This window comes from Myotis davidii, unplaced genomic scaffold (genome assembly GCF_000327345.1).
Source record: "Myotis davidii unplaced genomic scaffold, ASM32734v1 scaffold415, whole genome shotgun sequence".
NCBI classification, from domain to species: domain Eukaryota; kingdom Metazoa; phylum Chordata; class Mammalia; order Chiroptera; family Vespertilionidae; genus Myotis; species Myotis davidii.
In genome coordinates, this window is record NW_006287951.1 from 806,196 (window position 1) to 821,721 (window position 15,526).

General features: G+C 40.2%; 1 long non-coding RNA gene across 1 annotated transcript in view; it reads left to right on the forward strand.

The window, feature by feature from the left end:
- The window catches only part of LOC102769298, a 30,294-nt gene extending 15,241 nt beyond the window's left edge, over positions 1-15,053 (forward strand). Inside the window, exons 4-5 of the long non-coding RNA XR_435465.2 lie at positions 14,114-14,220; positions 14,978-15,053. This is a non-coding gene — a long non-coding RNA (uncharacterized LOC102769298). The remainder of the gene's footprint in view (positions 1-14,113; positions 14,221-14,977) is intronic.
- The last annotated feature ends 473 nt before the right edge of the window (positions 15,054-15,526 follow it).

Sequence of the window (15,526 nt, forward strand, 5' to 3'; positions counted from 1 at the left end):
AACTGTATATATAATGCAAGTTTGTCTAAAAATGAAAATATGTATAGGATTTATATGAAAGCAAGTTTTTTTTTTTTTCTTTTCCTTATTTATTTTGTCAAAACTTTAAAGACCATAAAAGATAGTGAAATCCCAGGTGGCTTATAATAAATAACATGAACAAAAAAAGAGATCCTTTATGGAAAAAATAGTTGCAAAACTTAAGAGAACATAAAAAGATTGAGTGTTTGAATACGAAATCAAACATGTTTGCTTGAAAGAGCTTATGTATGTGAGACTGTCAGCTCTGTCAACATTTATGCTCAACTAAGAAAACTGAAAAAATTATCATATATTTCTTTAGCTTCATTTAGTTTTCCTGATGCCACAGAAAATAGTTTTGCAACTGGTAAGGAATATCGGAGATCACCATCAGCAATATGAAACACATGAATGAGATAACTCTGATTGGCTTGGATTTATTGGTAGACTTGATTATATTTTATTTCAGAAAGCTCTATCTGTTGCAGTAATGAGAAAATAATTACTGTGTAAAAACTCTTATCAACAAATACTCCAGCTAGTTATTAGTACTTTGCATATAGTTGACAAATAAAAATTACAAATGTAATAACTGCCTGGCACTTTCTTTAAATATTAGTGATGAGAATAGCAATAGTTTCCAGTACATCTAACCTTTCAGGCCTAGAGCACATGTTTGTTGTTTTAACTGTACATACTGTTTATCTTTGCCAGAAGCCACATTTACATTCTGTGATAAACATTTTAATCAATCAAAGCCAGGTATGTTAGTAAGATACAGAAGAAATAGCAGGTAAGGCCCTCCCAAGTATTTAAAGGTAGTGAGATAAGCCCAAAACAAAGACATATGAAAATATAAATAAAACACTGACATAATTGAAAACTCATATGGCTGTGTGGTCATATACATTTAAGTGCCAAAGTGGCAGTTAATCATTTTTAAATCACAAAAATCAGGAGGTCTTCAGGAGGTGTTGAAAAGATATATAAACACTTTTTATGTTGAAATATATTAGCAGTACTGATATAAAACTTAAGAACAAAAGAATTGATGATGTAAAATATATCACTTTGCCAGGCTCAAGCATGTTTATTGTCATGTCCTAGAGATCTTACTGTGTTGAAATGGTGCGTGAGCAACACTCAACTTATGGCCATCACAGTGGCTGGCACCACCAACCGGGTAGTAATCCAAGTCAGATACCTACGCATTAATCCTAACAGTCCCCATTCCTAAACCACTCTTTACTTAAACACTAGGCCCCACAGAGCCAACCTCTAAAATTCCTCTTCAACCTGACCCTATAGCTCTGCGGCTTCCACCTGACCTTGAGCCTCCTCCATTCCTCAGTGGGATCACTGAGAACTTTTCAAATTGTTTACGTTCCCCTTCTATAATCCACTATTCACACAGAAGGGTCACTCCTTGAAAACAGATTCCATGGTGGCAATTCCTTCTTCAGATGTCATTCACTGGCTCCCTCTCAACCCCAAGAGCAAGTCCCAGGCCTGTGGTATAACTCCCAGAGACACCGAGGAATGGGGCTCACTGCAGCTCTCCACCACATCACTGACTGCCCAGACCCTCCCTACCTGAACATCTCTGCTCCAAACACCCTCAAATGGCGAATGCCAGGTTTCCCCCATCACAGTGTTCTCCATGCCTTTGTTTCTCTGGAAACTCCTTTCTACCCATCTTTACCTAATTTCTACTCACGGTTCAAACCTCAGCTTAATTACTACTTCCTCCAGATTCCTGACGCCATCCTATTATTCTTGGTCAGGTGTTCCCCCCTAACTCAGCTCACATAGCACCTGGATTATTGCAGTATGACAGTACTTACCACACTACAGGGAATATGGACTGAATGTTTGTGAACCCATCCCCCAAGTTTGTACACAGATCAAAGCCCTAACCCTTAATGTGATGGTAAACACAGGCCCCATGCTTCCACCTGACCTTGAGCCTCCTCCATTCCTTAGAGGGATCACTAAGAACTTTTCAAATCGTTTGTTCACCTTACCCTTCTATAATCCACTATCCACACAGAAAGAATCACTCTAAAAACAGATGGTATATGCAGGCAGGGCCTTTGAAGGGTAATTAGTTTTAGACTAAGTCAGGAGGGTGGATCACCTATGATGGGATTAGTGCTCTTATACAAAGATTGAAATATTTCGCTCCCCTCCTTCCCTCTCTCTCCATGCACCAAGAAAAGGTCATGGAGGACATAACCAAGGAAGAGAGCATTCTCCAAGAACATTCAGGTAACCTGACCAGATACTTCCAGCCTCCAAAACAGAAACACTTGTTGTTTAAGCCACCCAGAATGTGGCATTTATTACAGAACCTTGAACTAAGACAAGACTGTAATCTCCTGCACTTGTCTGAATCCATAGCTGGAAAGCACCCTCCACAGGCAGAGTGCGCTCGGGTTCAAAACAATATCCTTAGCTCAGACATGGTTTCTGACACAACAATGTATAGTCAGCAATGAGGCTCTCGGAAAACAGCAAGCTGATGTGACATGAATGTGACATATTAATTAAAGTTTCCATAGAACCTTCATGTAGTGATGATATATAAACTTGCTCTTTAGTGTTTCTTACATACTGAAAACACTATTATCATAGAATAAGGTTACTAAGCATAACACTTGGGGGAGTAAAGAAAAATGATAACAGAAAGGTTTTATAGAAGAGACATAACTGCTATTTATGTAATTTCAATGGAAAAAAAATAAATTCAAAATCATCGTTCCTTTTCTTAAAAAGGCATTGTAACTTTCCAATTCCACCACATTTATCCCACTTTTGCCCATTGAGTAGTAGGCAAGGCAGATCATAAGGATAAGAAAGAATTCTATATAATAAAAGGGTAATATGCAAATCAACCAAACAGTGGAAAGACAGTCACTATGATGTGCACTGACTACCAGGGGGCAGATGCTTAATGCAGGAGCTGCCCCCTGGTGGTCAATGCACTCAGCCAGAAGCTGGGCTCATGAGTCAGACATCCCAAGGGCTCCCAGACTGTGAAAGGGTGCAGGCTGGGCTGAGGTACCCCTCGCCCCCACCGAGTGCACAGATTTTGTGCACCGGGCCTCTAGTTATTCTACATCAATCATGGCTATTCTATTTCCTGTTGGCAATTATTTTAGAGATGGAGCTATGATCCAAATCTGGCCAATGAGATGTGAAGCTTAAGGGAAGTTTAAGAGAGTCACAGGAAGTGACTGCTTTATATTAATGAGGAACAATCATCCCAAAGGCCAATGTAATCATTTTGCTACTGCACAAGAAGCGAGCAGGATGATGTGTAGTAACATTCTAAGCTCTGACAGAACAATTACAGCATCTTATAAAAGGTGTAGAAGTTCTGTTCACTTTCAATAAGTTGTAAATACCCCTCTTGGGAAACTATGTTCCATGAATGTTCTCACATTTCTGCACAGTCAGGACTTGATGAGTGAAAATTAATGGAAACTGGCCAGGTTAAAGGATGACTGAATGATAACTACCTCTTCAAAGTTAAAGATAGTGAATTTTTTCAGAGAGACTTAAGGTCTTATCTCCCTCAGTGATATTTGCTTACATTTTAAGGGTAATAAATATCTAGAGACTTTTCCTTCCCCTCCCTAGGCAGATTTCTCTCTCCTTAGGGGTAGAAGGATAGATATACACGCTGCCCTATATAAGCTTGGCATTTCATAATTTGGGGGTTCCCATTCTTTGAGGTCATTCCTGTATGCACAGATATATCCAAGTCGCACTGCCCCTTGGGGCCTTAGTGCTCTAAGATGCTCTGAGAGTAAATGTCTGGTCTGTGATCCAAGGTCTCATGTGTCTGTTAGTGTATATATGCACACACTGCCATATTGGCTATATGCAAATACTGCACCATCTCTATATATAAAAAGGCAGCTGCCAGAACGACCTAACAACAGGTTGCTATGATGCCCACTGTGGCCGGCAAACCGGCCGATCTGGGGATAGGGCCAATGGCGAACCTCATGGCCCCTCCCCTCTGCCAGCTTGGCCCTGATCAGACTCTCCCATCCTGATTAAGAGCGGGGCCTGCTGGCCAAACACCCCTTCCTTTCCCCACCCCCAGCCAGCTGCATCCCCATCACAATAGGCCCACAGCCCCTCTCCCTGGCTGGCCCACCTCCTCATCACATCACCCCACCACAATAGGGGACGGGGCTGGCCAGCCAATCTCCTAAAGCCCCTCCCTATACCTGACCCCACCCCAGATCTTCCCCCACCCTGATCAGGGGCAGAGCCAGCCAGCCAACCACCCATGGCCCCTCTGCCAGGCCGCTGGCCCCTGATAGGCACCCCCACCTACCACATTTGGGGGTGGGGCCTGCCGGCCAATCACCTGCAGCCACTTCCTCCAGCCGGCCAGCTCTGACTGGAGGCCTGATCGGGCCCCATTCTGGGCGGGCTGGCCAGCCAACCTCCTGCCATCTCCTCCTCCCAACAGGCCAGCCCCGATCTGCCCTGATTGGAGCCAGGCCAGCCGGACCCCACCTGTGCACAAATTTGTGCACTGGGTCTCTAGTCTTATATAAGGGACTTGAGTATCAGAAGATTTTGGTATACATAGGGTGTTCTGGAAGATATCCCCCATAGATACTGAGGGACAATTGAATATCACATTTTCTTTAGCCATTCATCTATTGGTGGACATTTAGGTGACTTCCACCTCTTGGCTATCATAAATAACACTGCAATAAACATGAGTGTGCAAATATCTCTTTGAGATCCTGTTTCAGTTATTTTAAATATCCAATAAATCTTGAGTGTACGGATGCCAATTTAGTAATGTATTGTTGAGTCACCAGAAATTTGAATAAGTATCTATGTTTTAGTTGAAAATATCATGCATTTTGTGGCACATACATGTATTGAATATTGGCATAACAGGATTTTTTTTATATATCATGCAGTGAAATAGGTCATAGTGTGCCTTCTTTTACCTACCAATAATCTTTTAATTTGTAGTTAAACAAATATAAAGATAAGATTTTACCAGCCTCCTCTTTATAGCTGACTGGACTAAAAAGACCTTTTGGCTTCTAGTAAACATTATATCGAGTATCATAATGTTTTTTAATCTATATTAAACCTTACAGCCTCATCTTAAATAGACATGTATTAAATTCTAAAATGCAGATTTATAAGCAAAATCAATCTCTCCTCCTTCTCTTCCTCTTCCTCCCTTTCTTCTCCTTTACCATCACCCTCTCTCTGCCACTGCTTCTCCTTCCCTGCACTCATGTGTATCTACACTGATGTTGAGAAATATTAAATATACTTTTGAGTCTAGATATTCACTGTGAAAACATTTTGTGATACTTTACTGCTATAATCAAGAGCCTAGAAATTATATAACATGTGAATTAAAAATACTTAGAGTGGCATGTGCAACTTCCTCAAAATGTTTACATACATCTGCTTTAAACACTCTGTGAATAGAATATCAAGTTTGGAGCCCCTATTATTGGTTAAAATCACCTTTCATATATAATATTACTAACAAGTGTTACTATCATGAGTTTAAAAACAAAATTTAAGCTGAAACCGGTTTGGCTCAGTGGATAGAGCGTCGGCCTGCGGACTGAGGGGTCCCGGGTTCGATTCCGGTCTGGGGCATGTGCCTGGGTTGCAGGCACATCCCTAGTGGGGGATGTGCTGGAGGCAGCTGATCGGTGTTTCTCTCTCATCGATGTTTCTGACTCTCTGTCTCTCTCCCTTCCTCTCTGTAAAAAATTAATAAAATATATTAAAAAAAAAAAAAAAAGAATGTTCGGATCTCCTTATCACTGTTGGATAGGATTGGAGCAAGTTGACAACTTCTTTAGCTTTTGACACGCTTATCCGCCTTAAGAATGTTTTTGCCTATGTAATAAATGTGATAAATGCCAAATTATCTCTAAGTGAGAATCTGTTATGTGTGCATTTAATAAAATTTGCTATAAATTATGGAGTTGTGAACACTCAAAATACATAACAAAATATCACATATTTTGGTGAAATAATTCTGAGGCCCTCCCTCTATATTCTTGCCATATAGCCTTTAAGGGATTTTATGCCTCATTATAAAAAATAAAAAGAAAACAATTTTCTTACATTAGCATAGGCCAGATTCTTAGTATAGCTATAGAAAGTGTAGCTATAGAAAAGAAGTAAATTTTGTATCTTTGGGCATGACTATTTTTGTTCAACTAAATTATTAAGATAAAAGAAAAACAATCTAGTTATCTTGATGAATAGATTCACAAAAACTAGTCAAATTTTCCTTTTTGCCAACAGAATCAGACATGTGATTGTATTAAGAGCATTACCCTGAGGTTTCATATACACATTTCAGGTAAAACGACTTACACATAATATAAGCCATTATATTTAATAACCATATCTATACACACATACAGTGGACTTCATGAATATACATTAAAAAGTATATTTTTTTTTACCTTTACCAAAATGCTATTAAATAGCTCAGATTCATAACATTCAAAACTATCAAATACTACTAGCAGAAATAGTAACTTAAAGCAACTAAGGACATAAAAACATATCAGTGTCCCCAAAAACTGTTTTTTACATTATCTTAACTCATTGTTCCTACTCTGTCACTGAACTCATTTACACTGCTTGCCGTAACTCCTTTGCTTGACAATTTAATGAATATGGGGGTCAAAATAATCTACTGATGTCTCATTCTTTATATATTTTTATGTTAGTAATAGTGCATGTATTTTTCCACCAAAAAAGGGAAATATGAGAACAGGAAGCAACCAATTTTTTGCTCTTGGCTGAATTAAATTACAAAGAATGATGATGTTAATTACTCCCAAGTGAAATGTAAGAGAAGGTTACCATTTTATTCCAATATAGATGATCTTTCAGCTATTTTAAATATTCATATTAAAAAGTTTATAATTTTCAACATTTAAATATTTATAAATAGATTGTTTCTATTATTAACAAATATACAAAATGTAGTAGGCAAAAAAAAAGTTCTTATTATTGTTACATTAGAGGCCCAGTGCACGAAATTTGTGTACAGGTGAAGTTCCTGGGCCTGGCTAGCGATCGAAGAGTGAGCATCTGGCATGGAAGGGCAGGTCCCAGCTGACCTCTGGGCCATGGGCAGCACCTGGGCCCCTAAGCCCCTGCACATCCCCCTCCACCTGAGTCACAGTGCCCAAGTCCCCATGTGGAGATTCGGTGAGTGTGGCCAGATGCTGCGGGCTAGGGCACAGTGTAGGCCTCTGGGCCACCCAGTGGCGCTGCACAGAAGCCGGACAGGCTGTGCGCTATCTCCCAGCTGGCCTCGCAGACTGGCTCCTGCACAAACCCACGGAGAGCCCGACTGGCCCCTGCAGTCCAGGTGGCTGCGGCCTGGCTCACCTGGAAGAGGCCACGCAGGTGCAGGGTAGGTTCCTTGCAAGCGCTCCGTACCTGAGTGCGGGGGCTTCCCCGGGGTGCGAGCCCTGGCATCCCGGGGAAGGGTAGCAGGCAAAGTGAGAGCAAGCTTGGTGGGCTTCAGCATTCTCACCACACCTCCAGTCCTAGTCACCCCCACCCGCAGGTAGTCAGCAAGAGGTCACAGCCTCCCGCTTGGGCGCCACATCACCCACGCCCGCCATGTTCCACAGCGCCCCCTGGTGGTCAGCACACGTTATAGCGAGCGGTCAAACTCCTGGTTTCCCGGTGGAACTCCCAGTCGAACAACCACTCGAGGGGATAATTTGCATATTAGGCTTTTATTATATAGGATTACTCTAAGTAGCAAATAAGCCACTAGCTATCGGAGCTTTAAGAATTATAGCATTAAATCATCAAATTAAGTGAATGAAATTATTCTTAATATGGAAATTAATGGCTTGTTTTATGCTTTTTAGTGTATCGGTTGAAATACCATCAGATTTCAATTTAAGATAAAGTCCTTCCTCTCCTCTGACGTCTAGTGATTTTGTCAGCAGAGATGGAACCTGAGGCTCCAAGCAAGTAAGTTTCTTCAACAATAAAAATGCATCACAGCTATCACTGCATGTTTTGTTTAGCACATGGGCTGTCATCCACTAGGTGCTCAATAAGTGTTTGTTGGTTTCAACCATGTACAGATGGTTACTAAATTATAATCCGCACCTCTTTCTTTGGGTCATGGTTCTGGAATGAGAAGGAAGGCCCCAGGAATTCTAGCCACTGCACCCAAAGGCAGCACAAGGCCTGAATCACTCTATGTGCCAGAAAATCACACCATTCATGAAAATCAAGGCCCCGAATGCCCCTCTCTCAGAATCACGTAGGTAGACAAGCCCAGATCCCAATAGCCCTCATCTTCTTTGTTTTGTTCAAATACAACTTTTTTGATATATAATTCATGCAGCATAAAGTGTATCCTTTTAAAGCGTACAAGTCAGTGGACTTAATATTCATGGAGTTGTGCAACTGGAGGAGCTCAAGACAGACCTCTCCAAGATGTGCTATGTCAGCATGTGAATTATTTTGAGCTGAAGACAATCAAGACCCTACAGGCTCAAGAGAATTTTTTACCTCTCCCTTAAAGAATTTAGATTTGAGGTCTTGCCCATAAGAGTTATTACCAGAAATAACTTTTTATGACCTATGTATAGGGCAGGGCAAACTCTTAATTACTGAACATCTGCTCTTCTTATCATCCTGCGAATGACCTTCCTCTCCTCTTAAGTCTCAAGGTGCCTTACCTCATCCTTAGCTCAGAATGTCATATACCTCATTCTAACTTTCTGTCTCTGAACTTCTCATGTTTGCGGGGTTCCCATAGGTACATATGTAATTAAATTTAGTTATTTTCTCTTAATCTGTCTCATGTCTATCTAATTATTAGACCAGCTGGAAGAATCTATAAGGACAGAGGAAAATGTAGTCCTCCCCCACAAAACCATTGGCAGTACATAATTTTAAAACAGTCTGTCACCTCAAAACAAAACAAAAAAAACCTAAAACCTTGTACCCTTTATCAGTCATTCCCCATTACCTCATCTCTCCAATCTCTGGAAACCACTAATCTACTTTCTGTTTCTGGGGATTTGCCTAATCAGAACATTTCATATAAGTAATTATACAATATATGGTTTTTGTCACTGCCTTCTCTCACTTAGCATAATGTCTTCAAGGTTCATCTGCATTGCAGTATGTATCACTACTTCCCTCCTTTCTATTATCAAATAAGCTTCCACTGTATGGATAAATCGCATTTTGCTTACCCATTCATCAACTGCTAAATATAGGGGTTGTTCCACTTCTTGGATACTATGAATAATGCTGCTACAAACATTTGCGTACAGGTTTTTGTGTGACATAAGTTTTCATTTCTCTTGGGTATATACCTAGGAGTTGAATTGTGAGGTCACATGATAACTTGATATTTAACATTTCTGAGGAACAGCTAAGCTGTTTTTCAAAGTGACTGCACCATTTTACAATCCCACCAGCAACGATTTAGGGTTCTAATACCTCCATGTACTCACATACTTATTATTGTCTATCTTACTTATTTTAGCCATCTTAGTGGGTGCAAAGTGGCATCTCATTGCTGTTTTAATTTGTGTTTTCCTGAAGACTAATAATGTTTTCAGGTGCTTATTAAACATTTGTATGTCTTCTTTGGAGAAAAATATATTCAAATATTTTACCTATTTTTAATTGGGTTATCTTATTGTTGAATTATAAGAGTTTTTTATATAATATGGATACTAGACTCTTATCAGATATATGAATTGCAAGTATTTTCTTCTATTCTATGGATCATTGGTTCCCTTTCCAATGATGTTCTTTGAAACACAATAATTTTAAATTTTGATAAAGTACAATTTATCTACTTTTCCTTTTGTTGCTTGTACTTTTGGTGTCATATCTAAGAATCACTGGCTAACCTAAGATCATGAAATGTTGCTATTAGATTTTCTTTGAAGACTTTTACAGTTGGGGCTCTTACATTTAGGTCGATGATCCATTTTGAGTTAATTTTTACATATGGAGTCCAAATTCATTCTTTTGCATGTAGATGCCTCGTTGTCCCAGCACCATTTGTTGGAGTCTTCTTTCCCCGTTGAAATATCTTGGCATCCTTAAACAATCCATGGTTTCCTTTTGTTATATGCAGAATTAATTTTATTTGCAGGTGACTTTTGAGCAAAAAGACCATTTAGATCCATGAGAGCATTTCCCATCTTTAAGCTGCCCACTGGGAGATATACATGTATTTCAAAGATGCTCTCTACCAAAAACATTTCCAGATTTCTCTTTTGGGAGTCAGAGCCTGCAGTGTGTTCTCCCAAATGAGCCCAAAGGAGACACGGTCACCCTCTGAGGAGGCCCTGGGTACATTCTGAGCCAAATCTGAGACCTGTATAGTGATTATTGTGCTATGTGAACTACGGATTCTTCTTCTTTTTAAAATTATATTTTATTTTTATTGTTGACATTACAGATTTCCCCCATTTTGCCCCCCTCTACCCAGACCCTGCCCCTCTCCCTCTGGCCCTCAGCACATTGTTGTCTGTGTCCATGGGCTATGCATATATGTTCTCCAGCTATTCTCTTCACCTTCTTTTATGCCATTCACTCCACCCACCGCCCCTCTGACAAATCAGTCTATACCAGTGATGGCGAACCTTTTGAGCTCAGCGTGTCAGAATTTTGGAAAATCCCTAACTTAACTCTGGTGCCGTGTCACATATAGAAATTTTTTTATATTTGTCACCATAGTAAAACAAAGATTTATACTTTTGATATTTATTTTATATATTTAAATGCCATTTAACAAAGAAAAATCAACCAAAAAAATGAGTTCGCGTGTCACCTCTGACACACGTGTCAGAGGTTCGCCACCGCTGGTCTATACCATGTATCCGTGTCTCTGGTTCTAGTTTGTTCATCAGTTTACTGTGTTCATTAGATTCCACATATAAGTGAGATGACATGGTACATATTTGTCTTTCTCTAATTGGCTTATTTTACCTTGCAGTGTAATCTCTAGGTACATCCATGCAAAAGGTAAGAGTTTCTTCCTTTTTACAGAGGAAAACCTCTATCTGTTGAGACTGTAACTAAGTTTTCTAATTGTTCTACTAATACTGGATTTTAGATTGCGGTTCACTTTTATAAGACTTTCTTGTAGTTCTATCCTCAAATCCATTACTGAAACTGGAAGCAAACCTAAAATAATTTTTATTTCAAAGACAACGCTTGTTTTAAAATCAAATCTTTATTTGCTAGGTATTGTGCTAAGCATAAAAATCATATTGACTCTACTCAATGACACTATAAAGCAAGTTCTAACACATAGATTCACTTAGTTTAAGCTCTATTATGGTTATTCTCACTTTTAAAGAGGCTCTGTGAGCAAAAGCAGAACTAATTATGCAAAGCCAGGCTGGTTTCAAGGCTTTAAAGTTATGAAAACAACTGGCATAGTGGACAGCTCTGACCTCTGAGCTGCCTGGGAGGCATCTGCTTTGCTAACAATATCCAGTTTTACCTTAGAAAACAACTTTCCCTCCCTGTGTGATTTCTTGGTGTAGCAGTAACTCAGGGTGAGACTCTCTCCCTCTACAGACTCCATGGGGGTCTAAAGGTCTCATCATGGATCTTTTTACAGGTGGGGTGTGAGGGGCAAAGCAGAAATACTGGCCCTTAGAAATTCAGCAAGTCAATGCAAGGGCAGAGTAAACAACCTGCGTTCACGTAGCCTAGGAAACTGCCAGAGAACGATTATCAAAGTGTTCCCACTCCCAAGAGCTACATACATATGCTTGGTTTCACTCAGTCTGAAGCCTGATTTGCAATATTCCTTTCAGTTCTGGAAACCACACCATAAACTTCAAATAAACTCTACAAGTGGGAATAGCTATTTATGTGTTTAAGCTAGCCATAGTATTTAATTGTATGGGGGGGGGTGAACCCTAACTTATACAGTCAATTCCAAAGCTAACACTAGATATTAGGATCTTGTTTCTGGTATTATTTCCCTATAAATGAAAACAGATAAGCTTTCTCGGAGAGTCTATTTAATAGCTGGTCAACACAAATTACACAACTGCTTGATTTAATGAGGTTGTTTAAGCAGGTGGTTTGTAGCATTATTAATATCATTATAACTGTATCCCTGTCTGGGAAACACCATCCCACTCACACACAGAACTCTGCACACGTACACATTCCTCAGATGCTTCTGACTGAATTAGCTGAGCTGCTTTCCAAGCACTTCTCAAGGAAATAATGATTGGTGGATACCAAAACCAGGAAATAACTAGCTTTTGGTGTGTGTTTTCCATTTAAAAGTAAGAAAAGTGCCTGGTCAGTATGCCTCAGTTGGTTGAGCATCGTTCCATGAGCCAGGAGGTCATGGTTTGATTCCTGGTCAGGGCACATGCCCGGGTTGCAGATTTGATCCCAGGAAGGGGTGGGCAGGAGGCAGCCGATTAATGTTTCTCACCCATGTTTCTATCTCTCTCTCTCCCTTTCCCTTCCTCTCTCTAAAATCAATAAAAGTATATAAAGGTAAGAATAGTGATGAGTTGCAAGATTTTTTTTTCCTGCACAAACAATGTGGACGGAGGCCAAGTATGTGGAGACTATCACATTAACCTGGTGGGGTAAGTTTCCATGAACTTGGGTTAGGCAATGGCTTCTTAGATATGGCACCAAACGTACTAGCGACACTATGAAACGCTGATAAATTGGACTCTGTAAAAAGTAAAGAACTTAAGAATCCTTCAGATGATTCCATCCTGCAGCCATTAAAGCAGCCCCTATCCTTTATGTCTTTCTAATTCATGCCTCTGACACCATGGAGCAAAGAAAGACCATCCCCACTTTTGCACAATGCCCTGCCCAAGTTTATGATGATGTAATCCATGAGCATACAGAATGATCGATCCTATACAAAACTTATGCCACTAAGTTTCAAGGTGTGTCTTTTTAATAGTAACTGGACCCGGTTTTGATTTCTGGAAGTGGGGTGCTACCATAACCAACCTAAAACATGTGACAGTAGATAATCAGAACAACAGGTATGGTCTCCTCCCTTGTAGTCTACTAGGAGGTACAGATAAGTCAATATGAAACAGCAATAAAGAATTAACAAGTGCCCCAAAAGGATTACATGGCCTTAACGTGAATGTGTGGCACGAATACCAATCCTCATCCGTGGGGCTCAGGGAAGACTTCCTCTGTGCAGTGGCATCTACATTAAGAACTGAAAGGTAGGAAGATGGTGTTCTAAGTCAAATGAAGATAATGTGAGAAGGCTAGGGGCCATCCCGTCATGAAACATTTATAAACAGATATTAAGTCCCTGTGTGCCTTGAGCTTAGAATATGAGGGTGTGAGAGGTGAGAGTCTGAAGCTAAAGAAATAGAAAGTTGGGCCTTGAAATACAGTATAAAACATGCTAAGATATTTCTTATCCCAAGGGCAAGACCACTGATGTTTGAAGCGGGAAGATGGCATGATTATACATCATGCTGACTGAAGCAGGGAGCATGGATTGAAAAGCAGTGGCAGAGAAAACACAGAAAGCTGCTGCAATGATGTAGGGCAGAGAGACAGGGGCTGAATTAAGTAGAGGCAATCGAGATGATGGAGAGCACTGAGCAGAATCTAGAAGGACTTCCATGGTGAGAAGGAGAAAGGAGGAGGCAAGGAGAATGCCCAGGATTTGGGCTTTGGCAAGGGACTAAATGGGAGCACCAGGCCCTGAGGCAGGGAATGAAAAAAGACAGTAGCTGTTGGGAGAATACAGTACCTCTTAATAAAGCACTTGGCTCCTTCTCAATATAAAATGAAAAAAAATTGCATTATAAACATGAGAAGTTGATAGATTTCTGATACATAAGAATATTTCTTCAGGGATGTTTTTAAAACAGATGCTTAAAGAAAAAAATTAATAAGCATTAAATATTTACACATTAATGCTTAAAACATTTAAGAAATGCACTATGTGGGAAAGGGATCAAGCCCCCCACATCCCAAAATCAGTGGTTGCTACTTTTAATTTTAATATTTTATATATGAATATCCCCAACAGGAGGAAGAAACTATGCTTAAGAGACTGCCTCTTCAAGAAGAAAAGATACCCAGATTCAGCTCTCCAGTCTTTCAGGAAATGGGAGATCAATGAGAATCTTCAGTCTGGTGTGTTTGAAATTACTTAACAGCCATCACGTGACCAGGAAGCCTAATTCTCTCTCATATCACAACACAACACCCCTACACTGAAAGGCCAGATTAGCTCTATTCATCGACTAAAAATAAACACTTCCTTACTTACCACAATTTGCCTCTCTTAACTCAGCTGGGTAAAACAGCACAATATCCATTTTGATTGACAGAATACTTTCAGATCTAATTATATTTTCACCAGTTTCTAAACATGTTGTGTTTCCAATACGAATTCAACACAATTGGATGATTCGCACATCAATATGAATCTAGGGCGCTGGTGATAAAAAAATAAATCAGTATTGTTGTGCATGCAGATAATAAATTGGTAGGATCCAAGTTTGTTTATTCTGTTACAGAACATGTTAATCAGGCCAAGGTCAGTATCTTAGTCCCTAATAGGAATTCAAAATTGCTTTTTTTTTTTTTTTTTAGCTTAACACCCCTAACACAGGCTGTCCATAAATGCATGCCATTGATTACAAGCATATCCTTGCACCAAGGTAGCATTATGAAAAGTCCATTGAAGATCAATTAATGTTTATCCCTGGGTGACTGTGTAGCAAGAGCTCTCACGCTGGCCTGCACCCTGTCCAGTCAGTGCCACACAAAAGTGGCGTTTTCACACACTGGTGTTTTTCACAGTCTTACTCTTGATGGCTTTACCTTAATTGTTTCTTGACGTACTTCATTATCTCCTAATTATGTATTCCTGTGATTTCCTGATTAGGTTTTGCATTTGGAGCTTCACCTTGACCCTTGCACCTGACAATCAGCACCATTTCTGCAGCTGTAGCACTCCGCCTCAAGCATGACTCAGCCCTCCCTCTCCCATCATGGCCTCCAGCCAATATGACTCCATGTTCTGCATAGTCCAGTCTAGCACCTGGGCTACTGTACCTTCTTCAAGCCCTCGAGCTCCTCAAGAAAAGCTCTCCATGACCTCTCTAACCTCTAGGGCTGCGTTGCCAATGGCCTATTTAAAATTGCCACCTGGCCAGGGCCAGTTTGGTTCGGTGGATGGAGCGTCGGCCTACGGACTGAAGGGTCCCAGGTTCGATTCCAGGCAAGGGCATGTACATGGGTTGCGGGCACATCCCCAGTGGGAGATGTGCAGGAGGCAGCTGATCGATGTTTCTCTCTCATCGATGTTTCTGACTCTATCTCTCTCCCTTCCTCACTGTGAAAAATCAATAAAATATATTTAAAAAAATAAAATAAAATAAAATTGCCACCTGAATGTCTTCCAGGCATCTTATGCTTAAACTTACATTTGGAT